Raw genomic sequence first — 20,025 nt, forward strand, 5'->3', positions numbered from 1 at the left:
TCCTACCGATATAGCAGTGTGGCCACTTACTGTTAATGAACAGTTTATCGAGCATATTTTAATAAATATGCCCCAGAATGTTGGTAAAATCGAAAATTTAAAAAAACGAATACACAGAATGCAATAGAATATATGTCAGAAATGTAAATATGTCACATTTTTACTGTAAAAAGACGAATGGAACAAAGGAGAAACGAGAGTGGCTAATTTTTTCAGAAACCAACAAAGCAATTTACTGCTTTGTTTGTAAATTGTTTTCTAAGTCACATAATAGCTTAATGAAGGGTGACTGGGGAAATGTAACACAAACCCTATGTGATCACGAGCATTCTACTGAGCATATACGAACGATGTACACATATCGCAAAAGAAAATCAAGTTCTGTAAATAGTCGAATTGATTCTGAATTGATCAAACAAATACAATCTAAAGAAAATTATTGGAGAGAGAGGTTTTAAAAAGAATAATAGCTACCATTAAGTTACTGAGTAAACTAGGGCTAGCATTTAGAGGAAATACAAATGATATTTTTTCTGATTCTTGCGGAAATTATTTATCGTGTTTACATTATTTAAGTGAATTTGATGATTTTTTAAAACATCACATGAAAATGTATGCCAACTGTGGTTCTGGCAGATCAAATTATCTTTCTTACCACACTTGTGATGAATTCATAACGTTAATAGCTAAAAAAACAAGAGAAATATTAATATCAGAAATTAAGGAAGCTGCTTATTTTGCAATAATACTCGATTCAACGCCAGACATTGTCCATAATAATGACCAACTAGCTATGATATTTAGGTATGTTGCCCAAATTCTGACATTAGAGAAACATTTATCGGGTTCATCAGAATTACACATACATAATTCCTTATATTTAGAAGAGGTAGTTTTAAAAAAATTAGAAGAATTATTTTTGGATATAAAAATGTGCAGAGAACAAAGCTATGATAACGCTGCAAATATGAATGGTATCTAGGCTGAAAAAACGTAATCCCTCTGCACATTATATACCGTGCTCTAGTCATTCCTTAAATTTAATTGGCAACTATGCGCGAAATCTTGTCCGGAAGCAGTGCAATATTTTTGTTTTATTCAAAATGTATATAATTACTTTCATCTTCAACAAGAAGATGGGGCATACTCCTGAAACATTTAGAAAAAAAATCTTTAACTGTTAAAAGACTAAGTGAAACGAGGTGGTCCGCAAGAGCTGACGCTATATTGGCTTTGAAACGTGGATATAAACAAATTAAAGACGCATTACTTGAACTATCCATTTCTCCTCATGAAAAACCTATTTCTAAATTAGAGAGCTCATCATTGGCTGAACATTTTGACAAACTAGAAACAGCAATTTTAATAGTTATGTGGGACAAAATTTTACAACGAATAAATGCTACTAGTAAATCTCTGCAAGATCTTGATATGGATTTGTTTTTTGCTAATAATTTGTTACACTCTTTAGCTGGTTTTATTTTAGATATAAGAAATAGTTTTGCTGCTGTAAATGAAGAAGCGAATTTATTAACAGATGAGACAAAATTTAAAGATGAAAATGAAAGAGTTAAAAAAACGAAAAAAAATGAGTGACGAAGTTTCACAATCTAACAATGGGATTATATTACATGAGAAAGAAAATTTCACTGTGAACACTTTTACGGTCATTTGCGATAAGCTAATTTTGGAAATTAATGAAAAAACAAAAAGCTATTTCAACATATTAGATATGTTTGACATTTTTTGAAGAAAGGTATAGATCAAGACAAGTACAAGACTAGTATTGATAAAATTTTACAAACTTATGGGACTGATATTGATCCAGAAAAATTTACTGATGAAGTTAAGCAGTTTTTAATAATGACAAAGGAAGAAAATTCTTCAATTAAAAATATGTACAAATTTATAAATGATGGGTTAAGGTCTACTTTTTTGAACGTAGAAACAATTTTAAATATATTTTTGACGATGCCTATTTGAAATGCAATACTGAACGCTCATTTTCTGTGTTGAAACGAATAAAAAAATTATTTAAGAAGCAACTTGCACCAAAATAAAACAAGTGACCTGTCGTTATTATGCATCGAATCAGATGTAATGGACTCAATCAATTATGATGACATTATAGATATATTTGCTAAAACCTAAGCCAGAAAAAAAAACTTTTAGTTTTTAAATTTTGTATTTAAATTTGAACTGATTTATTTTTATACTTTTTTAAAATGCAAATATATGTATACCAATGTTGTACTGTGTTATTAAAATTAGTTATTATGGAAATGTTGACTTTTATTTTCAATAAACTAAAAAAATGCTTATTTTTGAGGGCCTGCTAATGATGTTGCGCCTCGGTCCTCCAGAAGTATACATGCGGCCCTGTGTCCACATCCACAACTCACTCAGGCAATGCATTCCACTCACCAAACACCCTCCATGCAAAGAACCTGCTTCTCACTCACACTCTCCTTATACAGTTTCCAGCAATGGCCTCTTGTTCTACTTCCCTCTCCAATTCTATGAAAAATCTCTTTCATATCTACCTGATCACAACCCCTGACCAGTTTATGTCTCAATCATATCCTCCCCTCTTCCTCCTATTCACGAGGCTCTGCAACTTACATTCCCTAAATCTGTCCTCGTACTCCACATTCTAAAGACCACTGACTACCTTGTGAATCTTCTCTGTACCCTTTCCAACATATCCCTGTCACCTTGAAAACCCGGCGACCAAATCTGTGCAAAATAATTCATATGAGGCCTGGTGAAGGCCTTATATGGAGTATTTCTGCATGTCAGGGTTCTTCGCATCATTGTCATTATTCGATGTGATGTCTTCACAACTTGTGCAATGTGGCCCCTGAATTTCAGGTCTTGTCCACCATTACACCTAGATCTCTCATCTCCTCTACTTCTGTTAAAGTTTTCCCACCAAGTGTATACTTTGCATCCCATCGTTGCTTACCAAATCTCAAAACCTTACACTTGGCAACACTGAACTGATAGTTCCACTTACCTGCCCATTCATGCGATCTATTCAAGTCCTCTTGTAAGGCATTAAAAGTATAAAAATAAAGTATAAAGATATTGAAAAATCAGCAGAGAATCTAGATAATAGTTTAGTGTAGTGGAGAAAGACTAACAAATATTTATCAAATTATTTGGCTGCAACACAATAACAGATATTTATCCTTACTTACTATTATAATAACGGAATTAATTCACGTAAAATATTCTTTATTAGTAGAATTTTCGCCTGAGTACCACAGGCATCATAATTACAAGTACAAAGGCTAATTAAACAATAACTGATATATAATGATGAATCAACACATAAACCATAGAACTGTCAAAGTTGAAAACCATGAAATAGAATAATTTACTTCATATGTATATTTGGGCAATTTTTACCCTTTGAGGATAGCCAAAGAAAAGAGATTGAACGAAGAATTCACCTTGGATGGATGGTTTATGGGAAAATGAGAGACACATTCAAAAGTGACATCCCTATGAGTCTAAAAAGGAAAGCTTTCGACCAGCGCATACTTCCTGTCCTAACATACGGAGGAGAAACATGGACTTTAACTGAAGCCGTAAACAAAAAGCTAAGAACAACACATCGCATGGAGAGAAGTATGCTAAAAATAACATTAAGAGATACCTGGATAAGATCTCAAACAGGTGTGATGGATATTGTAAAATACAATAAACAGGCTAAGTGGAGATGGGCTGGCCAGATGCAGATTCTTTCTTTCTTCTCTTCTTGCTCCTTCCCCCGAATGCTATTAGAGTATTCGAGGGGAATCTTTCCTAGTTTGATAATGTCCTGTTGATAACAGGACATTATCAAACACTGTAACATGATCAGACCATCAAAAAATGTTGATAGCGCATCGTCCGTCGAGTGGGTTATCAAGGAACGCGTTCGGGTTTTAGGCAGAGGGACCCGTTCGAAAAATATGTTACAGTCTCCCTTAGACACCACTCCTCAGCACTCTGCTAGAGGAAACTTCATCAATGGGCCCGCTACCCGTTTGGGGAGGTGTTTAGGGGCAGCGCAAATAAATGGTTCTGCAAAAGGACGGAAATGAAAACGACAACGGCACCAGGCTATGGCTTTAGGCAACTGGAACATCTTCTCTCTGACAGGGAAGGAGTTGGAACTAGTCGAGAAAGCCAAGCGCTACTGGCTAGAATTAGTCGAGCTTTCTTCGACCAAGAGGAGAGGCTCTGGAACTGTCGACCTGGATAAGGGGTGGAAGCTCTACTACTCTGGTGTGAGCCCGACAATGTCTGCTCAGGCGGGTGTGGGGATACTCACAAGCCCCCAGCTGTCAGACTGTGTTGCTGAGTGGATCCCATTGGGGGGACGGGTATGTGTGTTAAGGCTTCAGATGAAAAACCATGATTTGGCTGTGGTGCAAGCCTATGCACCTAATGTGGAGTCAGAATACTCTGCCTTCTTAGAGGAAGTGGATGATGCTTTTGACAGGGTGGCAGATATGGAATCAGTCCTGCTAATGGGTGACTTCAATGCACATGTTGGAACAGATGACCAGACATGGAGGGGGTGTGGTTGGGAGGAACGGTGCCCCTGACCTTAACGCGAATGGGTTGAAATTATTGGACTTCTGCTGTACTAACAGCTTGTTCATAATGAATACCTTCTTCCAGCACCGAGAAGTCCATAAGTATACCTGCTACAGGGATACACTAGAACAAAGGTCTCTGATTGACTTCTTTATAGTCTCAGCAGACCTATTTTCCTCAGTGTTGGACGTTCGTGTGAGAAGAGGAGCAGAACTGTCAACTGACCACCACCTTGTTGTGTGCACTCCAAGGCTTCAGAAACCAGATGCCACCATCAACGCTGGTAGGCCTAAGCAGCTATACCGCGTGAAATGAGAGACATTGGAAAATGAGGCTGTGAGGAAGAATCTTGCAGATGACATTTCCTCCAGGTTCAAAGAGATTCCCAAGCATACTGCAGATGTTGAGGAGGAATGGAAGCTGTTCAGAACAGCTGTCACTGCCTCTGCACTCTCATGCTGTCACAGAAAGCGGCTGGAGTGGCAACGGGCAGTGAGAAAAGGACACCTCGGTGGAACCAAGAAGTCCAAAAAACTGTCCGGGCAAAAAAGGAGTTCTACCTAACATGGCTTAGGGTCAGGTTACCTGAGATGCGTTTGCGGTATGCTGAGGCACGAAAAGATGCTTCTAAGGCAGTAAAGACAGCAAAGCAGAAGGCTTGGGAATCCTTTGGAGAAATATTAGACTCATCCTATGCAAATGCAAACAAAGTATTCTGGCAGACCATCTGCCTCCTTCGAGAGAGAAAATCGTGCACAGCAAGGGCAATTAAGGCTTCTGATGGTGCACTTTTAACAACCGAGAAGGATATCCTCCACAGATGGAGGGAATACTTTGAGAGCCTTCTTAACCCGGGTGGCCCAGCAGTTGTGGACATCCAAGAGGTGCAGATCAGGCTATTACTAGTCTCACAGCAGAAGAGGTCCATTTAACAATAAAATCGCTAAAATCGGGCAAGGCTGCTGGCGATGATGAAATTCGGCCCGAAATGCTAAAAGCCTTAAATCGAGACGGTGTTCTCAGGGTGACTCGAGTGTGTCAGGCTGCTTGGATATCTGGGAGAGTACCAAAGCAATGGCAGACAGAAATAATAATACCAGTCTTTAAGAAGGGAGACCAGAAGGATTGCAGTAACTATCATGGCATCTCTCTGCTCAGCCTGCCTGGGAAAGTGTATGCTAAGTGCTTGGAAAGACGGTGCAGAAGCATAGTTGAGTCAAAGTTCCAGGAAGAACAATGTGGCTTTCGTCCTGGTAGTAGCATAACTGACCAAATCTTCACTTTAAGGCAAGTCTTTGAGAAATCTTGGGAATATGCCAAGAATGTCTACACATGTTTTGTGGACTTGGAGAAGGCATATGACCGGGTTCCTCGGGATAAGCTTTGGAAAGTAGTACAGGAGTATGGAGTGGATGGCCAACTATTAGCTGCCATCAAGTCCCTGTATGAATGCCCAGAGTTTTGTGTCAGGGTAAACAGCACAAAATCGGAACCTTTCACAGTCTCCTTTGGCCTCAGTCAAGGGTGTGTTCTGTCACCCCTCCTTTTCATAATATTTATGGACTGGATTGATAGGCACAGCCGAGGCAGTGAGTGTGTCAGAATTGGAAGATGTAGCATTGGACGTCTGCTTTTTGCAGATGACCTAGTTCTGCTTAGTTCTTCCACAGATGACCTCCAGCGGACCCTGGATAGGTTTGTAGCTGTTTGTGCAGACGCCGGAATGAAGATCAGTGTGGCCAAAACTGAAACATTTGTGGTCTCAAGACAGCCGTCCCAGTGCACTCTAAATGTAAGTGGAGTCCCATTGAGGCAGGTGGAGAAGTTTAAATACCTTGGGTCCATATTCACGAATGATGGAAAATGGGACGTAGAACTAGATACTCGAATTGGCTTAGCAAGCTTAATATTGCAGGAGCTTGGCCGTTCGGTAGTATTGAAGCGGAAGTTAAGCCAGAAGGCAAAACTGGCTGTCTTCAATGCAGCCTGTGTCCCCACCCTCACCTATGGTCATGAGAGTTGGGTAATGACCGAAAGAATGCGGACACGAATCCAAGCGGCCGAAATGAGGTTCCTTCGAGGGGTTGCGGGGCTAACAAGACTCGACAGAGTCAGAAGCTCTGCAATTCGGGAAACCCTCAATACTCAACCGTTGCTTCTCCGTGTTGAGAGATGACAGTTACGTTGGTACAGGCACCTGGTCAGAAAGCCACAAGGGAAACTCCCTCAGCAGGCCCTCTTTTGCAATCCAGAGGGTGGGAGGCCACGTGGAAGGCCAAGGACTTGCTGGATAGATTATATCCAAAACCTTGGGTGGACACGTTTGGGAATCCCACCAGAACGCCTGAGCTTGGTGGCACAGGGTCGTGACCATTGGAAGTTCCTCTTGCAGCTGTTGTCCGCACAACCCAAATAGGAAAGGTGGGCCTTAAGTATGTATGTATGTATGTATGTAATAAAAATTTATATATATATATACTGTATATATATATATATATATGTATACAATTACAAAAGTTAGGAAAGATTTGCTGATTATATCGCCCACAATGTGGAAAGATGTCGGTAAAGTATAGAGTACTATTTTCCCACAATGTGGAAAGGTGTAGACCATCTGATCTGTTTGAGTTAGGGTAGTGAAGTAACGTTTCACACTTTTCTTTGTAAAGCCATTCCATGAGGAACCGACTTTTGTGAATGGCTTTTGTTATTTTCCAATGAACTCTATGTCTAGTGTTGATGGTGTGCTCTGCAAGTCCAGACTGTTCAGGTTCAAGTTACTAAATATACGACTTGTGTTCTTCTAACCGGATCAGAGCAGATCTTCATGTTTGTCCGAAATATGATAACCCACAATAGCAGGAAATCTGGTAGACACAGGGCCGGTCCGAGAGTATCGAAGCCCCTCGGCAAAGAAACTTTAGGCGCCCTATATATTGTCTCTCTCTATATAAATATTGTCATACTCACACAAGCACACATACACCTACACATGTGGATATTTATGAAAATAATATCATTACAAATTTTATTTCAAACGTTCTTCAACCGCTGTAAGAATGTTAGATACACAATTACCAAAACTATTAGCCATCGGACTCAACTGTCACTTACGAAAGAGCTTGACCGAACTAATCTGAAATCAGTAAAAGAATGCTGGAGTGGGCATGATGACAAGTAAAGGGAGCAAAAAGAAAGACCAATCAGAGGTCTTATTTCACGAATACTACCAATCAGAATCCCTGTTCACTGCAATTCTATGAAAATTCCCATGGCATTCTAATACTGCTTTAGAATAAACTGATCTGAATTAACAAGACGATTCTGTGAGAAAATGAATGGCCTAATCCTCAATTTCTCAGGCAGCTTGCAAAAACAGGGCTTAATCTAAAAATCAACAGAATTAAGTCTATAGGGAATGAAGATAAGAAGTGAGAACAGTCGGTTAGTCGCGACCACTGATTGTTAGTTTGAAGGCTACCGCGGAACACTCTGCTCATCTTGGAACAGATGCCAAAAGGAGGGAATATCTCTGCACATGAGGTTAAGTATACAAAGAGTAGGGGAGTGGAAGAAATAGAGAAAGGCGAAAATAATGTAAGATCATCAGCGAGCATAAGGACAGCTTGACTTATTTCAGTTTTTTATTAATAATCAAGGTTTTACTCATTTTTTTTCGAAGATTGTCATTTTTCCCAGAACTATGTAGCAAAACTTCGCGCCCGGAAGTCTTAGCGCGCCTAGGCGATTGCCTAGGTTAGCTGAGATGTGGGAGCTTGTCCTTTGGAGACGTGAGGAATGTAGAGATTTTTTTCTGTGGGTCGAAAGGCAACACAAATATTTAGTGGTTTTAACACTTTAGCTTTTTGCGTTCGCTAACGCATTGAACATAGGGGATAGGTATATGCGTTGTTTCTTCTGAATTTGAAGAGGATGCTGAAGCATAAGTACAGAAAGCTCTTTTTATGAAGGAATTCTTATAACCATTGGAAAAGGAGGAGGAATTAATATATTGTAATTCTATTTGTAATAGTTCTAAAGAACAAAAGCAGTGGGCTCTATGAACCAATGTTTATATAGTATCTGCCTTATGACTGGGATGGTGATGTGATTCAGCATGGATGTACTGGCCTATGAGTTTCCTTCCTATAGACTGTGAATTGTATGTTACCGTTTGGTTGGCGGAAAATTAAGAGGTCTAGAAAGGCTAACTACTTATTTACTTCTACTTCTAGGGTGAACTGGATCCTTGGATGAAGTGCATTTATTTTTGAGAGAAACTGTTTTAATTCTTCCGAAGTGCCCTTTCATATTTGAGTCCTCCATGCAGTCTTGAGTAATATGGCAAAAATATTGTCCAAATATCAGAACCAAAGGTTAGGTGTGGGTATTTTTGTATTTTTCACAACATTTCACCTGGCCCTAACCTTTGTTTCAGATATATGGACGACATTTTTGCAATATGGAAGGGCACTTCGGAAGAATTACAACAGTTTTTGTCAAAAATAAATGCATTTCCTCCAAAGATGAAGACTGTTCAGGTTCAATGTACTGAATATACGATTGTGGTCTTCTAACCAGATCAGAGCAGACCTTCCTGTTTGTCCGAAAAATTTTTTTTATATTTTTGACAACATTTCACCAAGACCTAACCTTTGATTGAAATATGAGGACGACATTTTTGACATATGGAAGGACACTTCGGAAGAATTACAACAGTTTCTCTCAAAAATAGATGCACACATCCAAGGATCTAGTTCACCCTAGAAGTAGAAGTAAATAACCAGTTAGCCTTTCTAGACCTCTTAATTCTTCGCCAACCAGATGGTAACCTTCAATTCACAGTCTATAGCAGAGGTGTTCAACCCGTCGATCGCGGAGCGATTTTTGGTCGATCTCTTGTGTATTCCTCCTTACTTACAAATTTAATTAAAACTGAAAACATAATATTTTATTTATCATTATTTTGTATTATTTTTAATTCGCTTTAAGTGTACTGCTATTGTTTATTTATTTTTCGTTAAAATTGTCAAATCAGTAATTTTTTTATAAGATAAGTCCGGGTAAATGAATTAATTTGGATCAGTGGAAGTCAAACAGCGAGCCGAGCGAATACGATTCTAAGTAAGGTGTAAAAACTCGATTGTAGCTTAAATATTAAATATTCCAAAGCATATTACATCGATTTTTTTACTTAGGTTAAGTCCCATGTGAATATTGTAAAAAAATAAACTTTGTTTGTCTCGGTATAGTTTGTATTAGATGTTTTTGTAAATTGTAGAGTGAACTGGACGAAGAACTCTTTTGAATTCTGAAAATTTTGAAAGGTGAACTCTTTTGAAGCTAACTACATATACTGCTTTAATAAGAATATGTTACAGTGTTAAAAACAAAGGCAATGTTTTTGTCCGAAGCTGTACATGGCGGCATTAGAAAGATTGTTATTGAAACTTGTATGTATGTATTATTATTATTACCGGCGACTCCAGGGAGGCCTTAGACTCATCGAGGGAGGCCCTAAACATCATGTCCTCACAACTATACGACATTCTCACAGTATCTATCATACCTTGCCTTGAACTCGCTCACCGTCCTATCACCCACAACAGACTCTGGCAGCTTATTCCACTCATTTATCACTCTAAAAGTAAAGAACCCGGCTCTAACACCCCTGCTAACTACTCTTGCCCAGCTTCCATACGTGTCCTCTAGTTCTCCCACCACCAGTCCTGATCTCAAAAATATCCTCTGATTTAATCCTATAGAAACCCTTTAGCAATTTGAATGTCTCAATCATATCCCCCCCCCCTTTTCTGCCTATCAACTAATTTCTGCAACCCACAAATCTTCAATCTGTTCTCATATGGTTCATTCCATAGACCCGCTATCATCTTAGTCACTCGCCTCTGGATCCTCTCCACCTCCTCTCCATCTAGAAGGAACCTAGGTGACCAAATCTGGGCACAGTAGTCGAGATGAGGTCATATTAAGGCTCGGTACAGAGGTACAATAACTTGCTTATCTCTGCTCGTCAAGATATTTTTCAACATCCAAGTGAGTTGATGAGCTGATTTAGCTACTTTTGCAATGTTCCCCCTGAACTTCATCTCCCAATCCACCAACACTCCCAAGTCCCTGACCTCATCAATCTCCTGGAGTACAGTTCCACCAATGTGGTATAATGCTACTAATCTTTTCACCCTAAAATGCATGACCTTACATTTTGTCACATTAAATTGACATCCATTCTCCTTATCCCAGAAGTCCAATCTATCCAAGTCGTCCTGCAAGATTTTGACATCTTCTGCATTCACTTTTACTCTACCCAACTTTGCATCATCAGCGAACAAATGAACTGTTCCTCTTAGATCCTTCCCTATATCGTTAATGAACAAATTAAACAGCAGTGGTCCAAGAACAGAACCCTGCAGCACACCACTAGTCACAGGCCGCCTTTTGGATCAACTCCTGAATAAACTACTCTTTGATATCTCTCCCTCAACCACCCACCTATCCATCTAACCAACCCTATATCCATTCTCATATGCTGTAGTTTACAGATTAGAATTCCATGTGGTATCCTGTCAAACGCCTTTGCCAGGTCCAGCAGTATCACTGTAAACCCATTTCCCTTATCCAGTTCAGCCGTCACCGTGTTATAAAACTTGAGAAAGTTACTGAGGCATCATCTACCCTTCACAAAGCCATGCTGTCCCCTGTACAATATCTCATTTTCATCAATCCATTCCTGTATTTTTCCCTTCACTACTTTCTCCAAGACCTTGACAACGACTCCTGATATGCTGATCGGTCCGTAATTTACAACCGTAGTCTTGGATCCTCCTTTATGCAGTGGAACTATTTTCACCTCTGCCCACACTTTCGGGACTAAACCAGACCCGAGACTCAGATTAAACAACATGGTCAAAGGCACTGATAATTCTTTAGCTGCTTCACGCAAGACCCGTGCCGGTATACCATCCAATCCCACAGAGGTATTCACATGAAGATTCTGTAATAGACTATTCACCTCCATTTCATTCATCACAATTCCCATATAAACTAATGGTTCCTTCATTTTTTCAATGTCGCCACCTGGATGATATACTTTTGCAAAGTGCTCGCTCAGTAACTCCACTATAACAACTGATTCAGTGACCTCCTTACCATCGTCATTCCTTAAAATCATTTTGCCGTGTACAGTTTTTTTCTTGCTTGCAGCATGTTGAAAGAACTGTTTGAGATTCTCTTTAGCTTGCAGAGCTAGTTTCCTTTCATAATCCGCTTTTTCTTTTTTTACCACACTCGATACCCTTCTGGCCTGCACTTTATACCGTTCGTGTGCCTGCAGGTCACCTCTTTCTTTAAATTCCCTCCACATTTGTTTCTTTTTTTTTGCAGCTCAGGCTTAATGGTGTTATTCATCCATTTAACCCCTACTTGTTTTTCTATTCGGACCCTAGGTATACAATCTGCCATAACCTCCTGCAAATGCTCCTTGACCACTTCCCATGCTCTACTGACATCTAGCCCTTGCAGTTGTCAGTCTTAATGGTGTTATTCATCCATTTAACCTCTACTTGTTTTATTATTCGCATCCTAGGTATAGGGTGCGATACAATCAGCCATAACCTTCTGCAAATGCTCCTTGACCACTTCCCATGCTCTACTGACATCCAGCCCTTGTAGTTGTACATGCCATAGCACTGATCCAAGCAATCTCCTTAGGTATACTTGCCAGCACGGTAATTCCACATATACCCTGTCATAATCGAAAATTCCACACCTTTAGCCACCTCCCAGGGCAAGACCTTATGATCACTCTCACCAATAGGTGGCAATATGGTCATATTCGTTACAGTCAAATTCTGAGATGCTATTACCAGGTCAAGTACTCTCACACCCCTAGCATTTTCAATTACATGCTGTCTCAGATAGTTATTCCTTAATAATTGAATAAAATCCATTTCCTTACTCATGTGTCGTCTCCTCCTTCCAATCAATGTTACCATAGTTGAAATCCCCCATAATAATTACCCTCCTTCCACTTATTTCATCAATTTGTTTGCACATACTATCACCACCATCTATTCCGTCACCTGGTCTATAGCAACACCCAACTGTATATTTTGTTCTGCCAGTCTCAATCTCACAAATAGCCTCAAATCAGCTCTTTTCACTATCTTGAAATACGACTTCAATTATCCTAGGCTGCAGTTCATCAGTAACACTCCCCCCCAATTGTATTCTCTCTATCCCTCCTAAACACACTATAATCTACACATTCTATCCCACTAACTATATCATCTTCCGTCAGCCATGTTTCACTAATGCCAATAACCTGTGGCCAGGAAGAGCCAATCGAAGCCAAAAATTCTTCCTTCTTGTTCCTAATACTCCTGGCATTAGTATACATGAAATGCAGAGGTCCCTTTGTCCCACCCCTATCTTGATGCGTTATTCTAAATGTCCCATTCCCATTTTTTGTCCTTAGTGCTGGCTCAGGTACATTATATACATTCTTACACTCAACTGTCTCACTGATGTCCACATATCCACTTCCCACACTCCTTGGTAGTTTAGTTTCCCTGGTTTTTGCACATCCATTTTCACTTCATTCAGCAACACTTTTTCCAGTCTCCGCACACCAAATCCATTCAAATGCAGGCTATCCACCTTGTATAAATCCTTTCGCCCATCAAACTCATTGCACACGTCCACGAATTCCACACCACACCGTCTGCATAACCTGTGCATAAAGTCATTTACAATTATGGCCTTCCTAAACTCCTCTCTGTCATACCGCAGCAACAGACTCACCATGCTAACTCTGTTTTCTTTCGCTACCTTTAATAATACTTTCAAGTCCTCTCTCATAAAAAATTTATCTCCTTTCAATTTATTCGTACCCGCCACAACTATCAGTTCTTTCACCCTTTGTATTTGCGCTCTAATACTCTCACTTACATCCTTAAATTTCGCACCCGGTAAGTATGATTTAGTTAAACTCCCATCTATCCCTCCTCTTAATAACGAGTCACCATACAACACTCTTTCCTTTAGTTCACATACTCTCCCACTCTTACGCTTATTTTTCTTTTCAAACACTTGTTTATTTCCGTTATCCGAGGCCCTCTGGAAAGTTTTTCAGGTGCTCCAACTGCCGCTGCGCACCGTGCATCACTGCGCAGCGGCAGTTGGAGATCTCACTCCCTAGAGATCTCACTCCCTACAAATAATTCCTCATTTTTTTCATCATTTAAACCATTTTCTCTCTCTGTATGGTTACTTTCACTCTCTCTTTGATCACCGCTCTCATTGCATCTTGTAATACATCGCAATTCCCTATGAAGCCACTATTTTCACTCACATTCTGGCTTTCTTCAACCATAACTGTCTCACATCCTGACACATACTTCAACTTCTCACCTTGCTTACACTTTCTGCACATTCTCCCACCACTATCACATTCAATCCAAACTCCAGCCTCATTCGGGAATGCATACATCCCACACACACATCACATTGGACAAACTCTCTCACATTATAGTTTTTGAACAAAGGCGTCGTATAATAATTAAGGAGATACAAATCCCTTGTTGTTCAACTGCCAGTAAGCAAAACTCTAAGATCGAGAAGTACGAATCTATGAGTTTCATATATATATATATATATATATACCGAAAAACTATCGGCGAATTCAAGTGTAAATGATCATTTGGTAGTCATTCAAAACTCTTAGTTTTGCTTACTGGCAGTTGAACAACAAGGGATTTGTATCCCCTTAATTATTATTAAGGCTTCCAGAAAAATAGTCGTTTGGCTTTCAATTTATGTAATAAAGGCGTCGTATTTTTGGACGCCATTATCTTACGTCGCATTGGTATATATGCTAATCTATGAAACGCATCGTTAAATACTAAATTAAATAAAACGGAATTCACACAGACACAACAAGCTACCAAAATTATACAATATTACGTTATGATTTAAACCTATATTCTAATTTTCACTCAAAATTAAACTTAACTTTCGGGAGCTCTCTGAAAACACTACAGACCGTGCATCCTCTAGCGGACATGGTATGAGAAAGACTTGCAGGCTCTAAGTGCAAACGGCTCCGAAGTCAGTCAGAAAGAGTTCAAACAACTTTCCGATGGCCGGCAACTTACAGCGGAGGAGAACCAAAGGCGTGCCGAACTTGAAACTTAAGATGAAAGACTCGTGCCGATTATTTGGGGGTTGCCAAACTTCATGCGAGGTCTTAGTGGAGGCCTAATAAAAAGGGGACTGAAGCAAGCAGAAGGGGTTCCGGTTCCAGAATTGCTGTCAGAGAGGAGGCCACCCGGTCCACATAGTCACCGTCAGAGAGACTGCCCGAATCCACGTTGCTTGAGAGGCGTTTCCAGAAAGGAGCCTCCAGAAAGGAGCTTCTCGGTTCGAGGCGTCGCTAAAGAGAGACTACTTCTAGGCCGCAGACAAGGTTTCAAATTGCCGAAAGGAAGAGTTCCAATTGCCGGAGAAAAGCTTTCAGGCCAGGTTAATGTCAAACATTCACCAGTGTGTTGCGTTTTCATTACAATTTGATGAATCAAACGACTTCACTGATATTGCTCAGTTAATGGTATTTATTCGCATGGTATTTCAAGATTATTCAAGTAAAGAACTTTTGAAAATTATACCATTATTGAGAAAGACTAGGGGAGAAGACATTTTTTCGGCATTTGATGAATTTGTGAAACAACACAAACTTCCGCTTTTTAAACTTGTGTCTATAACTACTGATGGTGCTCCTGCAATGATAGGTAATAAATCAGGCTTCATTTCATTATGTAAAAATGATGACAAATATCCAGATTTTTTAACGTACCACTGTATTATTCACCAACAAGTACTACTGTGCAGTAAAAGATTAAACACAAAAGATGTTTTGGATATTACATTTAAAACTGTAAATTCTGTTCGAGGAAAAGCCCTGCAACGGCGGTTATTTAAATAACAGGCAGATGATGATAGGGAACTTCTGTTGTACAATAATGCTCTTTGCTGGCTCAGCAGAAGTCAGTTTTTTGAAAGATTTCTTGTATTAATTAACGATATAAAAATTTTCTTGATGAAAAGGGATATTTATCCACAATTGAGTGATAAAAGATAGTTGCTACACTTATCATTTTTAGTAGATTTCTGTACGAAATTAAGATTTAAATTTAGAGTTACAAGGCAGAGATAAAAATTTAATTGACATGTTAAGTTCAATAAAAACTTTCCAACTATACTTACTTTTATTAAAGAAAAATATAAATGACCGCGAATTTAGAGATCTCCAATATTTATTAACATTTTTTGAACAAATTCAAGAAATGCTTCGCTTGGTTTAAAATAATTTATTCGTGAAATAAATTAGTTGAGGAGGAAATAAATTCAAGATTTAAAGATTTTAATAAAACTGAAATGATTGTATCTTTTATCAATAATCCATTTCAAGAAAACTTGAGCATCACAGAAATTTCAAATAAAATTTGTGGGATGTTTGATATAAACCAAGCTGAAGTAGAACTTGAGATAATAAACATTCAGAATAATTTACATTTAAACTCAATAAACAATGAAGTCATTTGGAAGTATGCACATGAAAAATTCCCAATATTAACTGACACTGTGCGAAAAATTCTGTCGTTTCGGATCGACATACTTCTCAGAATACGCTTTTTCAAATGTGACTGTCATAAAAAAAATCAATTAAAAAACCAAATTACAAATGAAAATTTGGATGATTGTCTGCGATTGGCCACTTCTTCATATCAACTTGACTATGAAAATATTGCGAGGCCCAAACAATGCAAATTTCACATTAACTTTTTTTTTTTTTTTAATCAACCAGCGCTTCCTGTAGTTTGTAATCTGTTGATTTTTCTAACTTTGGTTTTCCAAAATAGAGAAATAAATATTTTATTCCAATATTTTTTTTTTGCTGTATGAAAATAATTAAAAGTAATAAATAAATTTTTAAATACACAAATAAAGTTTTTAGTTGTGTATTTTTTTTTTAGTTTATTTGAGCATAATCAGATATCAGGTTGGGGGAACGTGATCTATATAAAAGAGTAGATCGCCGAATAACTTACATATAAGAGAGTAGATCGCCGAATAACTTTTTAAGAAAAGTAGCTCGCGTAGTAAAAAAGGTTGAACACCACTGGTCTATAGGAAGGAGACTCATACAGGCCAGTACATCCGTGCTGATTCACATCACCATCCCAGTCACACTGGTTCATAGAGCCGACTCCTTTTGTTCTTCAGAAGAACTATTACAAAAAGAATTACAATATATTAATTCCTCCATCTTATCCAATGGTTTTAAGATTCCTTCATAAAAAGAGCTTTAAGTAGTCGGTGCTGCAGCATCCTCTTCAAATACAGAAGAAACAACGCGTATACCTATTCCCTATGTGCAAGGCGTTAGTGAACGTATAGCTAAAGTGTTAAAACCACTAAATATTTGTGTTGCCGTTCGACCCATCAAAAAAACTCTACATTCGTCATGTCTCCAAAGGACAAGCTCCCACATCTCAGCTATCCAAGTGTCTACCAGATTCCCTGCTATTGTGGGTTATCATACTTCGGACAAACATGAAGATCAGTTCTGCTCCGGTTAGAATGACACAAATCGTGTATTCAGTACGCTGAACCTGAACAGTCTGGACTTGCAGAGCACACCATCAACACTAGACATAGAGTTCATTGGAAAAAGACAAAAGTCATTCACAAAAGTCGGTTCCTCATGGAACGGCTTTACAAAGAAACATGTGAAAAGTTACTTCACTAAGCTAATCTAAACAGATCCGATGGTCTACATCTTTCCCCCTTGTGGGAGATAGTACTCTATTAAAAAAAAAAAATCAGCTAACGCCTTTTTATTCCCGTATATACGGGAGTAGGCGAGGCCATTTAGCCCTATCTAACTTTTGGAGACTGAGTGGGCAGTTCAATCTCCACTGGTACCCAATCAGAGACAGATGGCCCAAGGCTATCACTAATTAAGCGGTACGCAGTGAAGAGAGACGGCTCAAATGTGCCGCCATCTCGTGGTCTCTAACCCTAACACAATATATTTAATGTCTGAAATAATGTGGGTTCTACGGTCGATTTTCTTGAGTTTACAGGACGAAAAACCCGAGTTTCCGGGAGGAAAAACCTGCTTGCCCGTGCCAGAGATCGACTAACTCGGGAACCGGTCGAAAAAAGGCTTAGAAAAATTTCCTCTAGTCGCCGACTAGACTCGAAACCAAGACTTCCTTCGTGCGGCCTAGCGCGGTGGTGTGCAAACGCCACATCCACTGAGCTACACAGGCTCTGATAGTACTCTATAAATCAGCAAATCTTTCCTAACCTTTGTTATTGTATAAATATATATATATATATAATTTTTATTTATTTATTTAATTTAATTTTTTTAAAATAAATTTAGGAAATTTAACCTTAGATTAGGTGGCAGTTTGTGAATATATCAGTTATTGTTTAATTAGCCTTGTACTGCCTGTGATACTCAGACGAAAATTCTACTAATAAAGAATATTTTACGTGAGTTAATTCCGTTATTATAATACTAAGTAATATGTTGTTAATACGAAACTTTGACTTTTTAGGTTGGTGTTGAAAACTTGTTTTCCACACTAAAAAGTCTTTAATTTATGCACAACAGGACTTTCAGATATGGAACTCTATGTTGTGTATGATATTCAAAAGGATTTGTCCATCAAGCTTTTTTCGGCATCCTGTGAGAACCAGGTTTTTATTTTAAAAATCGGACTGTTCTGGGGAAACGTCCCTTCCCTCGCCCGATGTCCAGTTCATCCTACAGATGTTCAATAGGGTTGAGATCAGAGCTCAGTGGAGACCAGTCAATTATTGGTTATGTTGATGTCCACAAACTACGAAGTTACAGCAGCAGCCTTATGATATCATGCATTATCTTGCTGAAAGAGACAATGGTCAGTTTTGTAGAAACGTCACAAAGTAGGAAGCATTGCATTTTCCAGAACATCCAGATTCTTCCTGGAGTTCAATGTTCATGACACTACAAACAGTGGTCCGAGGCCATGCCAGAAAAAACAGGACCAAACTATACCATGATATCGCCACCTCCGACTTTCATAGCTGGCGTTACGGACATTTGCAAGAGGCGTTCACCGGACATCTGCACTCCCGTCCATTTGCTCGGTGGAGGGTGCAGCATGGTTCGACGCTCCATTACACAGTTTTCCAAGCTTCCATCCCAAGTACACTCTTTGCACCATTAAAAACGACGCTGCAATGTAAGTTTAGGTAATGTGGGATTACTGCAAGTTGTTGACCTGGGATGCACCAATTTGTCAATTATTTGCCAAACAAATAGACAGGAAACATCGCATCCTATCAAAACTCCTCTTCTCTTTCAGTTCCCTTCTTGCAGCCCATTTCACCTACAACAGTTGGGCTGTCTTGCAAGTATCATGTTTCTACATGCCTGCAATGAGGAGGAATGTAGGTAACGTTCTTCATGAGTGGGCTTAGAGTATACACTAACAGAGAAGCCTTCTTCTGCTTTTTTTTCCCTTTTTTGAAATTAAACTATCCGGGAAGGGTGATTGTCCTCATTTTGAAGTTCCAAAGTGAATTTAATTTCATGACGGAAAAAGTTGGTAGCTGAAAGAAAATCGTGCAATTCAAGAATATTGTATTTCCAGATAATAAGTACATCTACGTATTCCAAAGTGAAGGGTTTTGATTTGTAGATGAGAAGAAGTGTATAAGTAGATTTAAAGAAATGCATATTTCCATGAATAAACCAGCACATGAAGGAGACAAAGGGTTCCATGGAAAACTTTGAAAAGTATTTCCTCACATTTACAAATCAGAAGCCTTCAGTTTGCTAGAGATACGTAGACGACCTATTTATTGTCTGGAAATACACTATTGCTGAGTTGCACGATTTTTTTTTTTATCCAGCAACTCTTTTCATCATGACATTAAATTCACTTTGGAACTTGAAAATGAAGAACAATTACCGTTCCTATATTTTTTAATTTAAAAAAAGCAGGAGGCTTCTCTCTTAGTGTATACAGTAAGCTCACTCATACATTACCTGCATTCCTTCTCAATGCATCATATATCACAAAAATTAGGTATTATACGTACACTCGAGAAAATGGCGTTCTGTATTACAAAAAGGAAAGAAAAAAAATGAAAGATGAATTACAGTTATTATTTCAACTACTCCTGATAATAGATGTTCTAAGAAAATGGTACAAAGAATATCATTTTCCACTCCTGCTCCACAACAAATTCTCAACATTCTCTATGGAACCTTAGTTTCCATCCCTTCTATTAGTAGACTTTCTCTCAAAATCGCCAGTCTTATAAAATTTCATGACACAGTGTGACTATACAAGCTTT

The 20,025-nt window shown here is 38.7% G+C and overlaps 1 protein-coding gene across 6 annotated transcripts in view; it reads right to left on the bottom strand.

Moving 5' to 3' along the window:
* LOC150101326 (tau-tubulin kinase homolog Asator-like) overlaps window positions 1-20,025 on the bottom strand; it is a 324,567-nt gene that overhangs the window by 253,671 nt on the left and 50,871 nt on the right. Inside the window, exon 1 of one of the 6 annotated variants that reach the window (XM_090400437.1) lies at window positions 16,716-16,744. The exons of the other annotated variants lie outside the window; for them this stretch is intronic. The gene's annotated coding sequence lies outside the window, so the exon portion shown is untranslated. Of the gene's footprint in view, window positions 1-16,715; window positions 16,745-20,025 lie in introns of those variants that run through there. 6 annotated transcript variants of the gene reach the window in all.

This window comes from Typopeltis vanoorti, chromosome 11 (genome assembly GCF_054136105.1).
Source record: "Typopeltis vanoorti isolate ZY-2024b chromosome 11, IOZ_Tvanoo_1.0, whole genome shotgun sequence".
In the NCBI taxonomy this organism is placed as follows: domain Eukaryota; kingdom Metazoa; phylum Arthropoda; class Arachnida; order Uropygi; family Thelyphonidae; genus Typopeltis; species Typopeltis vanoorti.